The sequence below is a fragment of the Crotalus tigris genome, unplaced genomic scaffold (genome assembly GCF_016545835.1).
Source record: "Crotalus tigris isolate CLP2741 ecotype Arizona unplaced genomic scaffold, ASM1654583v1 scf7180000024302.2721777, whole genome shotgun sequence".
In the NCBI taxonomy this organism is placed as follows: Eukaryota; Metazoa; Chordata; class Lepidosauria; order Squamata; family Viperidae; genus Crotalus; species Crotalus tigris.
In genome coordinates, this window is record NW_024100474.1 from 823,073 (window position 1) to 839,231 (window position 16,159).

A 16,159-nucleotide genomic window follows, 5' to 3' on the forward strand; every position below is an offset into this window, starting at 1 on the left:
CAACTAACGGACAAAAATGACCTTGGTTCCCATGAGACAGTAAAATGTTTAGATTAGTAGAAATCCTCTGCATCCCCCTCTCATTCTTGTACAACTTAGAATGAGCACAAATGGCTGCAGCCAGATTCGTTATAGAATTGACACTTGGCTTCTGTGTCTACTCCATACTGTATCTAAAGGAGCCCCCTTACCTGTGGGACCTTGAAGAGGCTGAAGATGGAGGCCATCTGCCTTGAGGATTTGGGGTCATCACCTCCAATGACAGAGAGCAGAGTGTCCTGCCTGTCACATTTATAACCTGGAACGATTCGGCCTCGTGTGGAGAGCAGGGAGAAGCTCCATAAAGAAATCTTACTCTGCAACTGGCTATTCTCATAGATGTGGAAGCCAAGTGTGATGTTGGGGAGGAGATCCAGATCCTTGTTCACTTCCATGACAGCAAACATCAAGGCCAGGAACTGCTGGTAATTTGGGGGTTTGAGTCTGTAGTGAGAAAAACATTTGGGAGCATTATATTTTGTGTGATCTTGTGTGCTGTTGAAGTCGGTCTTGCCTTTTTTGTGTGTCCTTGGAACAGAAAGTCATAGGTTTCCTTGGACTGTTTTGGCTATTTTTAAGGATGTTCTTGATTATACTTGGATGGATTTCTGAGAAATGAGAAAACCCTGTCTGTCCATATCTCAGATCGTTTTATTCCCTCTGTTCTCCCTCCCTCCTTCATTTGGCTGAAATCCTCCCCAGTTTTTCCTCTTCCTCCCTAATCAGTTGGTTTCTCTCCCGGAGTAGCTTCTCCAGGTCTGAGCAAAAGATTCTTGTGGGGGACACAGCTCAGATTTACTAAGGGCCGTTATTCATGAACTCTGCTGATTCCTAAACTGGGGTGGGGGGTTGGCAGTACCCCGATGTCAACGCTGCAAATATTGTATATTCTTGCTTTTGACAATATGCAGAACGGTCTGGTATTTATGGGGTTAATACAGAGGAGAAGGGGGGTGGGGGTAAAGCCCGGGAAAGAAGGGGGAAGGAAACCTTTGACCTTCACACTAATTGGATAATGTGATATATGATGGCTAATTTAGGGAGGGAATATGCTGATAATTTAACTGCTCAGAGGAAGAGAATTTAGATCTTAGCATCCCTCCATTACGCCTGTGCCGACATTTTGCAACAATAAAAGACTTTTAAGAAAATAAATGCCTGGAAGTTCTTTGAAGTGTTTCATTAGCCGGAACCATAACACCCACCTTGGAAAAAGATTGAACATTTTTTTTACTGTGACTTTATGCCCAAATTAATATTATAAGTCAAGCTCTTCACTAGGGTAGCAGGGTCTCTAAGGTGTTGACCCTCCCCAGCTTTACGTGGGGTATCATCTTCCTCATGAAGAGTTCTGGAACGTTGAGAAATTCTAGCCTATTTCTTAAGTTTGCCTCTTTATTGAGACAAAGACAAAGCTCTGAAGATCCTTAGAATAAGTATTTCTTTTTTTATTATTATAATTTTTACAATTTTAAAATAAAAACCCCTTTCCCAATCCCTCCCAACCCTCCCCAAAACCCTCCCCCATTCTTCCCAGAGCTAGATACAAAGTTAACTAGAACTTGAAAGAAAAAGCTTATAAACTCAAATAAACCACAAACAAATATGATTACATTCAATGAACAAAGTGTTAAATACATTAACTCCATTATGTATAAAAAAAACAGAAAGAGAAAAAGAAGAAAAGAAAGAAAATAAAAAAATAATAATAAAAAGAGAAAAACTAAGCTATTCTACACTCCTAAATAATATCTTAAACTTTAAATATAAATTATTCAAAAGCTAAATAATATTTTCTAATATCATACCTATATTGTATAAAATTTATCCATCTTTTCCACACCAAGAGATACTTCTCTTGCGATTGGTCTTTCAAAAAAAGCCGAATTTTTTGCCATTTCAGATAAGTAAGAAACTTTAAAAAACCATTCCTGCAAAGTAGGCAAAAATTCCTTCTTCCAATACTGTCCTATTAACAACTTTGCCGCTGTAATTAAGTTTAACATTAAAATAATTTCTTTGTTATCACAATCAGAGAATAAGCATTTCTTAATAAGAGGCCCTGAATCCAAAGGAAAGAAAACATACATCTACATCTTTCCCCTCCAGGTGAAACTTACGCGATTTCATCATTAAGTTGCAATGGGTCCTTTTCAAAATCTGGAATTCTGAACAGCAAAAAACTTGCCAGAGGCAAATTGCCCCCAATATTCAGATCACCAGGCCTGTAAAATTCCCATCGATTTTGAAACTGTAAATGTTTTGGCAACCCACATAGGGTTTGAATCTTCTTAAAAGTCATTGGAGGCAGGAGACAGAGGAGCACCAGCAGCAGCAGGAGAGGCTGTCCAGTCATTCTTGTCACCTTCTCTCCTAGATCAGAAATCAAGGTTTGTGCAGAAGCTGAATTGCAGGGAGCATTTGAAATCTCACCAGATTTAAATGGTTGAGACTGCCTGGATGGCCTCAGGGCAAATTGGTATTTTATCCCTTTATTTGCCCCCATCTATCTTATTCTGAAATGAGATTATGTGCTTTATTTTATTTTAATTTTAAGGCTGCAAGACCAATAAATCAATAAACTACCCAATCATGCTTTCTCTTACTTGTGTTTGGCTTTGAGGCAAAGGCCAGCTGAATCTCACTGAACCCTGGAGTTAGCTTTTTGGAAGACAAAGTAAAGTCCTCCACCACCGGGAGAACTCAGAACATGTTTTTTTAGAGCAGGTTTTACCTTGGAAGATTTTTGTGGTCGAAATCCACAGGGGATACATTAAGAATTACTGTTCTTCTGTTAATTGCGAGGAAAAGCCATTGTCCTATCCGTTGGGCAATAGATGTTGTTTGCACACCAGACAGGGAAAAACATGATTGTGTCTCTTGTAGCTAATCCACAGAGCAGATGAACTTGAGAGTCAAGGCGTAGTAAACTTTTTGACCTACATGAAAGTGAGCATCCCTACCCAAGATGAAGTTTGCTCTGTGTCCTAGTATGTTCAGATAGAATGGGTGCTAATGGGGCAGGGTGGCCATCAGCTGTACCCTAGGAAGTGTGAGCAATCATACCAGTGCTTAGGTGGAATGACTGGTTTAGCTATACCCACAAGACGGGGATCAAAAGGATTGATGGATCAAATTTATATACCCATCTTTTACAATGTGATTCTGACTACCAATTACAGTAACAACTGTAAATCAAAAAGACAGTTGTTGCTTATTACCTTTATACAACATTTATTAAAAATAATTAGAATTATTGGGTCCCCAAGTCTGCTAGCCTGACCAGATTTTGGGGAACTTCAGAAGCTCAGAAGTGACGAAGACAACCAATGCAGTTGAGCAAGCAAAGGTATCATGAGATCTGCCAAAAACATAACTGATCTTGCTAATGCATTTTGCACCAGCTGAAGTTTCTGGATATTCTTCAAGGGAAGGCCCATGTGGTATGCACTGTGATAGTCCAACCAGGAGGTGACCAAAGCATCCTTTGTCCTGGAATAGGTGCAACTGACAGATAAATAGGGATGGCGCAGCAGTTAGAGTGCAGTACTGCAGGCCACTTTAGCTGACTGTGTTCAGCAGGTCAGCGGTTCAAATCTCACCGGCTCAAGGTTGACCCAGCCTTCCATCCTTCCGGGGTAGGTAAAATGAGGACCCAGATTGTTGGGGGCAATGTAAATATATATATACGTTGCTTACTGGTGTACACCGCTTAGAGAGTGCTTGCACTTAAAGCGGTATATAAGTCTCATAAATAAATAAATAAATAAATAAATAAAATAAAGTTGTGAAAAGGCCATAACTGTCACTTGATCTTCAAGTGTGAGTCCAGGAGGACCCCAAATTTCTCACAGGGTCTCTTAGGACTGTCCAGAATCATAGATGGTGTAGTCCTAGATCTAGAGACCTCCAAACCCCAAAGCCCCTTGGTCTTGGTGGGGTTCCTTAGAAGCCTGTTTTTCCCCATGCAGATGCTCATAGCCTCCAGATATCAGGACAGGACATGCACAGCGCTGCTTAGTTTACCATAAGCAAAGATGTGTAGTTGGGTGTCATCAGCAGATTGAGGATACCTCACCACATGGAGATGGATGAGCTTACCCTGTGGTCTCATGTAGATATGAAATATGAGAGGGGACAGCACTGACCCCTGTGGCATGTAAAAAAGGTCCAGGGTGGGGTCTCTCCTCCCCGATCCCCGTTGAGTCAAGTAAGAGAAGGATGGACACAGTATCTTAGCTGTTCCTAGCACTTCATTCGTCTGGATACACAGATCTCTGTGGTTGTTCCTGGGATCTGCTGGAGCCACTCTATCAGTTTAAGAGTCACTGCCCAAAATGTCCCTCTCCCTAGGACCACTTTGGCTTTGACTGTCCATATCTTCTCTAATTCATCCTTTAGACCAGTGGTTCTCGACCTTTTTAATACCGCGACCCCAACCGGTCATAAGTCGAGGACTACCCAATCGGTCGTAAGTTGAGGACTTTCCCTGCCCGGGAGCGCCACGCATGTGTGGTGCCGCCCCCTGCACCTGCCGAGGTATAGCTGGCAAGCGGCAGAGACGGAGCAGGCCGACCACCAGCTGGGCCACCAGCTGGCCCAGCCCAAGGGAGGTAAGGCACCCGCCGGGCCCCACGCACGGCAACAACCCTCCCTGCACCTGCCGGCCTCCCACCTCCCACCCCTGGCCCTCTTTTACTTACTTTTTTAGTAGTTGCTCAGCAGGGAGGGGTGGAAACTTCCAGACAGCTCGCCTTCGCTGCAGACAACTTGCAGCACCGTTTGCAGACTGGGACTTTTGGCGGGCTCAGAAGGGCAGAGACAGCCTGGACAATTCCTATTGGCTTTTGAAAGCCAATAGAATTAGACTCTATTCAAGAGAGTCTATTCTATTGGCTTTCAAAAGCCAATAGAATAAAAGGGAGTAGCACAGCTAAGGAAAAGGGGAAAAATGGTTGACTGTGTTGTTTGGCGACCCCCGTGAAATGGTCGTTCGACCCCAAATGGAGTCGCGATCCACAGGTTGAGAACCGCTGCTTTAGACCCTGGACCTTCTCCAGTTTCCCATCCTCCTTCTTCCTGATGTTGCTGTCATTTGACACTGCTGCATCTATCCCCACCACTGTCTTGTCTATGACTTCTTTGTCTGGTTAATTGGCCAGGACCTGCCTGTCTGCCTTGATCTGGAAATCCCAGAGAATGTTAGCCTTGTTGTTTGTGTGGAATATCATATCTGGGCTAGGTCTAGCCCATGCACTGTGCATATATTCTCATACACAACACTAGCACTTTTAGGTGCCATTCAGTGTATGCTGTTCTTGCCCGCATCTTGCACCCTGCCACTGTATGTTGGTCTGTCTCTGAGGCTGGATGAAATATTCAGGTGTGGTCAAACCAATATAGAATATGGAAGAACCATGATTCCTCTTGTTGTTCACATTCAATGTCTATTGATTCAGCAAGGACTATGGGGGTTTTTCAGTTGCATCAACAGACATAAGAGTATCAGCAACAATATGGTCATGTTTAGCTTGTGATTCATGAAGACATACAGATCTTTTTCAGACGCTGCTGCCCAGGATTCATTCTTCTACCCTAAACAAGTGCCTTTGATTTTTTTTCTACACAAAAGTAGGACTTCGATATATCCACATTGAATTGATCTAATTGGATTCTGACTATGAATCCAACTTGTTGAGATCTTCTTTGAATCCTGATCCAATCCTCTTTGACAGTGTTTCTCAATCATGGGAACTTTAAGATATTGGACTTCAATTCCCAGATCTTCCTAGTCAGTAAGCTGGATGAAGAATTCTGGGAGTTGAAGTCCACAATTGTTAAGGTTGCCAAAGTTGAGAAATATTTCTCTAAGGTTTTATTTTCCTCCCATAATTTTTTGCTAACTGCAAATAAAGACATAATTTATCATCCTAGTCATTTTTAACATGTTGAAAAGCACAGAGCCTAGGATGAAGCATTCAACATTGAAGTTGGATTCTAGCTTCGAGTATACTGTATTTCAGTACATTTACTCAACCAGCTCCTAGCCTCATACTTCAGTCTCCATTTTGCTCTCTTCTCTACTGGGATCCCATGGAAAATATTGCCGAATGCGTTGATGAAGTCAAGGTACACTATGTTCATTGCATTCCCATGGTCAAGTCAACTGGTCATTTTATCCTCCTCCTCAAAAGAAGAAAGAGGTTCAAACCGGTTTTGTTAACTTGTTCAAAAACTCCTGCTGGCTCCCATTAAACATTGCTGTCAAGACTGCTAACATCCGATGTTCTTGCTTGCCATATATGAAGAAGCAAGCCTGTTTCTTATTTAGCCTGTATAGCATTTTTAGAGTTAAAGCAGATAATACTAGTAATGGATGGGAAAATATGCAGCTACCCATAACAATATCTGAGCACAGTATTGCCAAGGTCAGCTGTAACGGGAGGGGTATTTCACCCTTCACATTAATTGGAGAATGTGATTGATGATTGCAGAATGAGGGTGTGAATTATGCTTTGTTACGGGTGATTGGGGGAGGGAAGATTTAGTTTTTGGCTTAACTTTCATGTGTGCCAAAGCTATGCAGAAATAAAAGGATTCTTTAAGGTAAATAAGCCTCAAAGTTCTTTGAAAAGCTGCTTTGATTTGGAACCATGTCAGTTGCCTAGGAACAAAAACGTAAAACAAATTGTGAGGAAGGGCATGTTATATTTTAAATTGTATATTTAAATATCAAAGGTAAATAAGAGGCTCACACAGGAACAAAAAATGGTACATATTTGGGCAGAGATGCCAAAGGATGTCCATGCATCTTTGGAACAATGGAGGTAAGGTTGATTTACGATGATGATGATGGTGTTATCCATTGAGTCGGACATGGCTGTTGGCAATTCTATGGGCCAGGTCTCTCCACATCTTCTGATCCTGCACTACTTTTTATTTAGATATATTAATGAATGAATTTATTTGAATCTACTTGATTATAATATTCTACATAGATAGAGAGGGAAATTTTAAGAAACATTGTGTGAATTGTATATTTATAATGTTATTGTTTCTTTTGTAATTGACGACCATATCTCCACGTTAGCTCTTAAGCTTCTGTTGGTGTAAAATGGAAAACTAATAAAAATTGTTTAACAATAACAACAACAACAACAACAATAATAATGATGATGATGTTGGAAGGGACCTTGGAGGTCATCAAGTCCAACCTCCTGCTCAAGCAGGACACCCTACACCATTTCGGACAAATGGCTGTCCAGTCTCTTCTAGTTGGTCAGCGATTAGATGGATCCTTTTGCCTTGGGGATAGGAGGTCATTCGGGGGACCATGAGCTGGAGTGGGTAGGACATTATGTTGCTGTGGGCATGGGAGATATGGCGGAAGACAGATGGGTAGGCCACTCTTGGGGAAGGTGGTCCCAGAGTTTAAAACCAGCTCCATGTTCTGCCCACCTGTGCTGAGTTCCAATACTTGCTTTCTGGGGCTTTGCAGGCTCTGGATTCTTGCTGCTGCTGCTTCAGGCCAGGTTGACCTTCAATGAAGCTCCCCTCATCTTAAGTTTATGGATGAGAGCATTGATCTGGTCTGCATCCCTGAGACTCTGAAGGAAGTTTTCCCTCTTTGAAATGTGTCCTCCTGGGTCTCTTATTGTAGACTCATCTGTGACTCCAGGGAAGGAGTGGGAACATGGCTGCTGTTGTTATCCAGTTTCTGGAGACTCAGATATCCCTGGATGCTGGACCTACTTTGTGGAGCTGGACAATAGGGAACTTTTAATCACTACTTGTCAGGAGTAACTGAATTATTTGCAAGATCACCACTCCCTGAGTGATGCCTTCTTGCTTTATCTATGAAGCTGGCATGACCATCATGCATTGGGTGACTATGCTGGAAACATATATTCATAAATGAAAACTGACTCTGATGTGAGGGATTGAATTAGCCTTGTACAAACCCTATGGGGCACAATTATCATAGAGCATCACAGTTTACTGAAAAGCACTGAGATAAAGGGTTTCCTGTCTGAGCAGAGGGGTTGGACTAGAAGACCTACAAGGTCCCTTCCAACTCTGTTATTCTATTATTCTGAGATATGACGTGGCACAAGGGATAGTTAAAGCTATGTGTGCATACAGATATTATTTTCTCATCCCAACCATAAACTTTGCCAATTGAAGAGACAGCACAGCAGAATTGGGTAATAGATTGAGATTTTAATCTCTACCACAAAAAAAAAAGAACAGTAGCAGAGAATTCTATGATTCACAGAAGACTATGGAAACAAACATATATGCTTAAAAACATTGGAATATAATCCTTTAAAATACTAAAATACTAAAATATTTAATTAAAAGAAATAAAATGATAATATATGCTTCTTGAAATAACATATATTTAACACCAACTTTTATTTCTAAATAGTGCCCTAGGCGTCACTGGGGATGACTGGAAGACATAGGGTGAAAAAGCTGCATGATTCCTACTGAAGACAGATGGATGGATTGATTGAATTTCTGTATCACCCAACTCAACTGACTTTTAGTGTAACCAGTTATAGCAGACGATAAGGCATTATTAAATAGACATGCTCCTCCTTCTCTGCTATCATATTTTAGAAATATCATCAGCTACTAATCATGTCTCAAAAATAAATATCTCCCTCATGCCTGCTTTAGTTAGAGATTTTTGTTCCTTATCATATTTTCCCTACAATTCAGATGTGGCCTCAATAGGATAATGTAGCATTTAGGGAAAAAGTAATTCAGTATTTTTAAAGAAATTTAAGAAATCAGATTCACAAAAATGCACCAAACTCGGAACAAGAGTTCACAGTCCCTGGGTAAGTCAGAGATTCTTGTGTCTCATTATATTCTCTCTACAATTCAAATCAGGCCTCAGTAGGATAATGAAGCATTTGGGGAAAAAGATGCAAGCCAAAAGACCAGCCCCAGAGGCCAAGATGGAGAAGATCTCCACAGCCACCATGGACTTCCCTTTGGTGCTCAGGTAGGTGGGGAGGAAGGTGATCCAAACACTGCAAAAGACCAGCATGCTGAAAGTAATGAACTTGGCTTCATTAAAGCTGTCAGGCAACTTTCTAGCCAGAAAGGCCAATGTGTAACTGATGAGGGCCAGAAAACCCATGTAGGCAAGGACAGTATAAAACATTGCAGCTGAACCTTCATTACATTCCAAGATAATCTCTCCAACCAAAGAGTGGAAGTCCAAGTTGAGAAATGGGGGATAGGCTACCAGCCAGACGGCACAAAGAACTACTTGGACCAGGGGACAGGCTAAGACAATGGAGTTGGTCAATTGTTTTCCTAAGAATTTCTTTGCTTTATTCCCTGGTTTGGTAGCCATGAAGGCCAGAACCACCATGACAGTTTTTGCCAAGACAGAGGAAACCGCAAGAGAAAATAAAATGGCAAAGGTAGTTTGTCGAAAAACACAGGTGAGATTCACAGGTTGACCAATGAACAGAAAGGAAGAGAGGAAACAGAACAGGAGGGAGACCAGGAGGATGTACATGAGATCTCGATTATTAGCCTTGACAATTGGTGTGTCACAATGCTTAAGGAAAATCGCCAGAACTCCCAATGTGATCACAAAGAGAAAAAGAGTGAGAGACACTAAAGCATATGCCAGAATGTTTTGATAGGAAAGGAAGTGGATTTTCTTGGCAATGCATTGGTCCTTGTCTTTGTTGGGATATTTGTCTTCTGGGCAGGGATCACAGTGAGCAGCATCTGAAATCAAGAAATCAGATCTTGGTCTGAGGTTTCCAGGGACATTTGCCATGAGCATCATCTCTCCCTCATTATTCCTCCCTCCTTCCCTCTACTATGGCATGACTGTCCCTTTTTATGCTATGGCCAATCCACAAAGGAAGTGATAGAATGACCCTTTGTGCATTTCATGGCAGATGAAAAAGGCAAATCTTTCTATATTATTCATGAAAGATGTGTTCAGCCCCAGCTAGCCTGGTCTGTTTCATGTAGGAAAAAAAAAGCTTCATTCTTCATTTAGGAAGAACATGATCTCTGACTGGGCAGAACCTCCTTAATTTTCCTTTGCTCTTTCTGGTAGAAGTTCAAAATTGTCATAAATGCAGGACTACATTAGGAAAGTGGGATAAGGCTGGTCATTTCTTACTGTTCTAAAACACTGGAAAATCCACCCACATAATCCTGAAAAGTTGCTTAGAATATCTTATAGATTACAGAATAACAGAGTTGGAATGGACTTGGAGGTCTTCTAGTCCAATCCTTAGAAGACCCTTAACTTAAAGAAGGCAGCATTCAATGGGCCACTCTTTACATTTCATCATTTTGATTTGCTCAACTGATTTGCTACTTCAGGTTCTCTCTGAATTCTCTCCATCCAGCCCTGTCAGATGTCCTCATTCCTGTTTGAGGGACTTCTTAAGCAGCTTGCCTGTTTGATTAGAAATGGTCCCTTCTGGGCAAGAAATACATTCATAGCAACAACTGGGCCTCCCCATTGCAACTTTCTTGACTTGTCCTGGAAGGCAGTGCTTCACACATCGGGAGAAAGGCTTTGTCTGAAATGAGAGATTTTAGCGTTGAGACGGTAGAAACATTCAGCTTGGCTACAGGATCTGCATAAAAGGGACTGCTCATGCTCCATTAAAGTTTTCATCTCAACAGCCTCTTCCCCTTCTCTCCGTTTTCCTTAACCCTGGAAGCAGCATTTAGTCCCCACCTGGTTAGCCCACACAATGTCATTAGGATCAGTGCTGAAATGTGCAGCTGAAGGACCCTCTGGATCAACCCATCCAACTTTCTGTTGAAGGATTGTCATATTTGCAAAGATGACCCAGTTGAGGATATCAAATCCTGTATATTTCATTCCTTTTTCTGAAAAGGAGACTTCATCCCCAGCGGTGTTGTTAAAGTCGATATTCTTCAAGAAAGTTTTGATCTGAAATTGTAAAACAAACAACAAACAACAAGTCCACGAAAGGGAAGAGAGCCAATATAAAGATATTTTTTTAAAAAACAACAACAACACTGCACTGTGTGGAAGAAATATTATTCTGATTGCAGGATATGAAACAGAGATGGGGTTAGTCAGTATTTCCCTAATAGGCTTTTAATATACAATCTGTTCGTTCTAAAGGAAATAAATAAAGATTATTCTTTTATTAAATGTAACAATTTAACGCAAATATAGCAATGCACTACCAAATGTATGAGAAGGTTGTTTCCTGCCTATGTAAAGTGACCACAAATGGTAATTAGCAAAGATAATGAATTATGACCTGGATGGATGGAGATTCGAAGGAAATTGTCAGGATGAATTTTTAAGTGTAAAAACAACTTCAAAGAATGACTATGAGAATGTAGTGGAGTTGAAAGAGCTTCTTAGATGTGATGTGCATTGTAAAAAGTATAAAATGCAAAGCTTGAAACCTACTCTTTGCGCTCTTTGAACCCAATCCATTTGGGAAGGGTCTTAGAGGCTGCGCTTGCAACTGCTTTTATTTTATTTTTATTTTTTTTCTCCAATAAACTTTTGTTTTGTTAACCAGACTTGTCTTTGAATTGTGAGTATCAAATTTTGGGTTTTTAAATCTCACAGTTCCGGAAGTATTAATGTAAGAGAAAATTAATCTTATTGTACATAATACAGATAGGGAAATTTGGAGAGAGGAGTTGCTCGGACATTACCCCTGAATTGTATCCGAAGAGGGATGAGAGGGAAGAAAGGAGAGGAGAGAGAAAAGAGTGAAGGAAGGGAGAAGGAAGTAGGAAGGTTGGAGGAGAAGTGGGGAGAAAGGGGAGGAGAGTGGTGAAGGAAAGAGAAGAGGAGAGGAAGAAGAGGGAAGTAGGGAAGAGAAGGGAGAAAGAAGGTAGAGAAGAAGGAGTGTGGATACAGTGAAAGGGGAAATGGGCGAGCGACACCAAAGGTCGTGTATGTATTTATTTCATTTTATTAAAAGTATCTTATATATGAATGTAAAAAGAATGTATGTTAACATCTGATAAATATCACGGTATATGTATTGGGGGAGAGTTTGGAAAAATAAAAAAAATATTAAAAAAATCTCACAGTTCCTTTTGCTTTATTATACCCTGCTGCACAATTAAAGTAGTAAGTGTTTTCTTAGTTGATGGAGAAAATAATAACCTCTGATGAATAAGTGGGCAAATATAAGGAAAAAAGAAAATTATATTTCCTTCAAATGAAAGTGTGGAGGGAGAGGAATGTGCCTGTGCTGAAATGAGACTTAATTCCATTTTTAAATTATGACCTGTTGTTACACGAGAATCGCAACTGAGCTGTAAGCTGAAACAAAGTTCCATTTCTGGAACAACTAGATCTTCAGCTTCAAGGATTGGATCTACACCAGTGGTTCTCAACTTTTCTAATGCCGCGACCCCATAATACAGTTCCCCATGTTGTGGTGACCCCCAACCACTTATACATCACGGGTGCCAGGGGCGTGGCCAAAGAAAAGGGGAAAAAATGGCGGACAGCCTTGTTTGGCGACCCCCGTGAAATGGACGTTCAACCCCAAATGGGGTCCCGACTCACAGGTTGAGAACCGCTGATCTACACGCTACTGCAAAGGAAAAAAAAATATGCTTGGAAAAGTAAATTAATAAAAAATTCCACTGCCAGATGACTTCTCTGCAAAATCTTATTGGTTAAATAGTTAATCCAAGCAAATGAATGAGATCCATCAATATTGCATGTTGTTGCTTGGAAGTGTCTCCAAGTTTTCTCATTCTTGTTTACTTCATTGTTTCTCTTGTGAACCATCAGCTGACAAGAGGAGAAATTTCTGTAAATGTCAAGATATGAGATTTTTAAAAGAAGAGGGGAAAGATAGTTAGACAGGACAGTGGAGATCAAAGGCAAAACTTTATAAATCCTAAAAGAGTGCAAAGTGAAGGTAACCAAGAGAAAGAAGGATTTCTTGACCAAAAAGGAAGATCTGAAGATGAGAGTGACCTGCCAGGGCTTCACCCAGAACAGATGTGGTTTATTTCTGCCTCTCTTCAATGCCTGTTGTGATTCCAAAATATATGCAGCATGCAATGCGTGTGCCACAGAATAGGCAGCATTGTAGATGCTGTAGCTGAAACTGGTCATTTGTCCATCAAAGACAGAGACCGGGAGGGTGTCCAGGTTCTCCTCCCCTGTGCAAACTCTTTGGCCATCAGGTGAGGCCAGACCTGCCTTCAAAAGCTCACAGTCAAATACAACTTCCCACCATTCGGGAAGAAAGATGTCTCCATGGGGTTCATGTGGATTCAGAGCCCAGAGATAATGCTTGAATCCTGGCACCGTATTTGTGTGGACCGTGAAAGACAAAGCTCCATGGAGGGGTTTTAATTTCACCCAGTCGTAGTGATAGCCAATTGCTGAAAACTCCCATTGGGTGGTCAGGATCCAAACCTTCCCAGAAGTAGTGTGGTTCTCTTCTTCATAAATGTAGAGGGATACTATAAGGCTTTGCAGAGAATTTGAATCCCCGGAGATAATCACAGTCTGAGCATCACTGTTCAAAATTGTCCAAAGCAGATATATTTGTTCCCTGCGCAATATATTGAACACTGTGATTTGGGGCAAGATCTGTTTTACAAATTGTATGCAAATGTCATTCTGGGCAAGGGTGGCATCAAAAATCTGGATGAAATTGTCACTGCTCTCTGACTTCTGAACAATAATCCCAATCCAGTTCCACTGGAAATAGAGAAGGAGCTGGACAATGGCTGCATTCTGGAAGTGATACTGGGGATCAATCTGGTAGAAGGTGGGGAACCGGATCTTATCCCTCAGAACAGGGTCAGAGAAGCGGTAACCTAGCTGAAGGGAGGGTGGAGATGAAAAGAAAGAAGTTAATCAAGGAAAATGGTACTTTTTGTTACTAAACTCAGGCCATCTAGATTAGTAGGATATGCTACTCTAGACCCTCATCCCCACCCTTGTACCTTCATGAGGTGTTTTCTACAGGTCACAGAATTGGCTCTGCAAGTTATTGGCAGTAACCACACAAGGTAGAACCTACTGCATTCCTTCTTTCATCATCTTGAGTGTCCACGTACCTGAGAAATCTTAAAATTGCCAAATATGGATGCCATCTGATATGAGGTTCTGGAGTTGAGACCCCCAAGGACAGAAAGAAGGTCATGCTGTGTATCACACTTGTAGTTAGGGAACAATTTTCCCCGGCTGGAGAGCAGAGACAGGCTGACATCTTGGGCCATGCTTGCATACTGGTTCTCTTCGTAGATGCGGAAGCCCAGGGTGATGTTGGGGAGAAGCCGGGGGTCTTTGTTGATCTCCTGGATGGCAAATGTCAAGGCCAGGATGTGTTGGTAGTTCTTGGGAACAGGTCTTTGTTGCAAGTGTTAGAGGACACAAATTAGACAGGAGCCAGGTGGAGCTTTTATTCTGCCATTTCATTACCAACATTTTAAGAGCTGATCAGAAAACAGATCAATACAAATTAGTTGATTAGTTTTTACTGCTGTCAGAAAACAGGGTTGCTGTCAATTAGTTGATTCTGTTGTTATTGTCAACAGTGTCTGACAAAGCCTCCTCTCCCTCTCTCTGCAGGACATTTATGTGAGTTGATATGAAAGTTATAATTTACAGCATGAGCTCAATTCAAGCCATTATTGACTTTTCCAAAATGAACTTTCAGTCCAGTTAAGGAAATGTGGGTGATCAGTTTTGAAGAAGAGACTGGACAGCCATTTGTCCGAAATGGTATAGGGTTTCCTGCCTGAGCAGGGGGTTGGACTAGATGACCTCCAAGGTCTCTTCCAACTTTTATTATTATTATTATTATTATTATTATTATTATTATTATTATTATTATTATTATTATTATTATTATCGATCATCGCACAGTCAGCCAGATGTTCAGACTGGATTTGGCATTTTGTCTACCTATCGAGTCCTTACCCAGGACCTGGGATAGGCAGATGTGGATGTTTGATGGTATTACAGATATCGTCGCAGGATGGAAGCAGTTCCTAATAAGGCCGCCTTTTGCAATTGACTAATAGCGAATTTGTCAATGCCAATGGTGTTCAAGTGGTGCTCCAGTTGTTTTGGGATTGCACCAAGGAGCCTATGACTATTGGTACTACCCTTGCTTGCTTTTGCCACAGTCTTTCTATTTCTATTTGTAGGTCTTTGTATTTTGTTATCTTCTCCAGTTCTTTCTCTTCTATTCTGCTGTCTCCAGGCACTGCCACGTCCACTATCCAGACTTTTTTGTCTTTCTTATCGACAATTGTTAAGTCTGGGGTATGTTGCAGGTGCTTGTCTGTTTGAATTCTGAAGTCCCAGAGCAGTTTAATTTTATCATTTTCTATGACTTTCTATATTTTATGATCCCACCAGTTTTTGCTTACAGGCAAATGATATTTTTTTGCAGATCTTCCAATGCACCATTGTTGTTGTTGTTGTTGTTGTTGTTATTATTATCGATCATCGCACAGTCAGCCAGATGTTCAGACTGGATTTGGCATTTTGTCTACCTATCGAGTCCTTACCCAGGACCTGGGATAGGCAGATGTGGATGTTTGATGGTATTACAGATATCGTCGCAGGATGGAAGCAGTTCCTAATAAGGCCGCCTTTTGCAATTGACTAATAGCGAATTTGTCAATGCCAATGGTGTTCAAGTGGTGCTCCAGTTGTTTTGGGATTGCACCCAAGGAGCCTATGACTATTGGTACTACCCTTGCTTGCTTTTGCCACAGTCTTTCTATTTCTATTTGTAGGTCTTTGTATTTTGTTATCTTCTCCAGTTCTTTCTCTTCTATTCTGCTGTCTCCAGGCACTGCCACGTCCACTATCCAGACTTTTTTGTCTTTCTTATCGACAATTGTTAAGTCTGGGGTGTTATGTTGCAGGTGCTTGTCTGTTTGAATTCTGAAGTCCCAGAGCAGTTTAATTTTATCATTTTCTATGACTTTCTCTATTTTATGATCCCACCAGTTTTTGCTTACAGGCAAATGATATTTTTTGCAGATCTTCCAATGCACCATTGTTGCTACTTTGTCATGCCGCTGCTTGTAATCAGTCTGTGCAATCTTCTTGCAACAGCTTACCAAGTGGTCCACT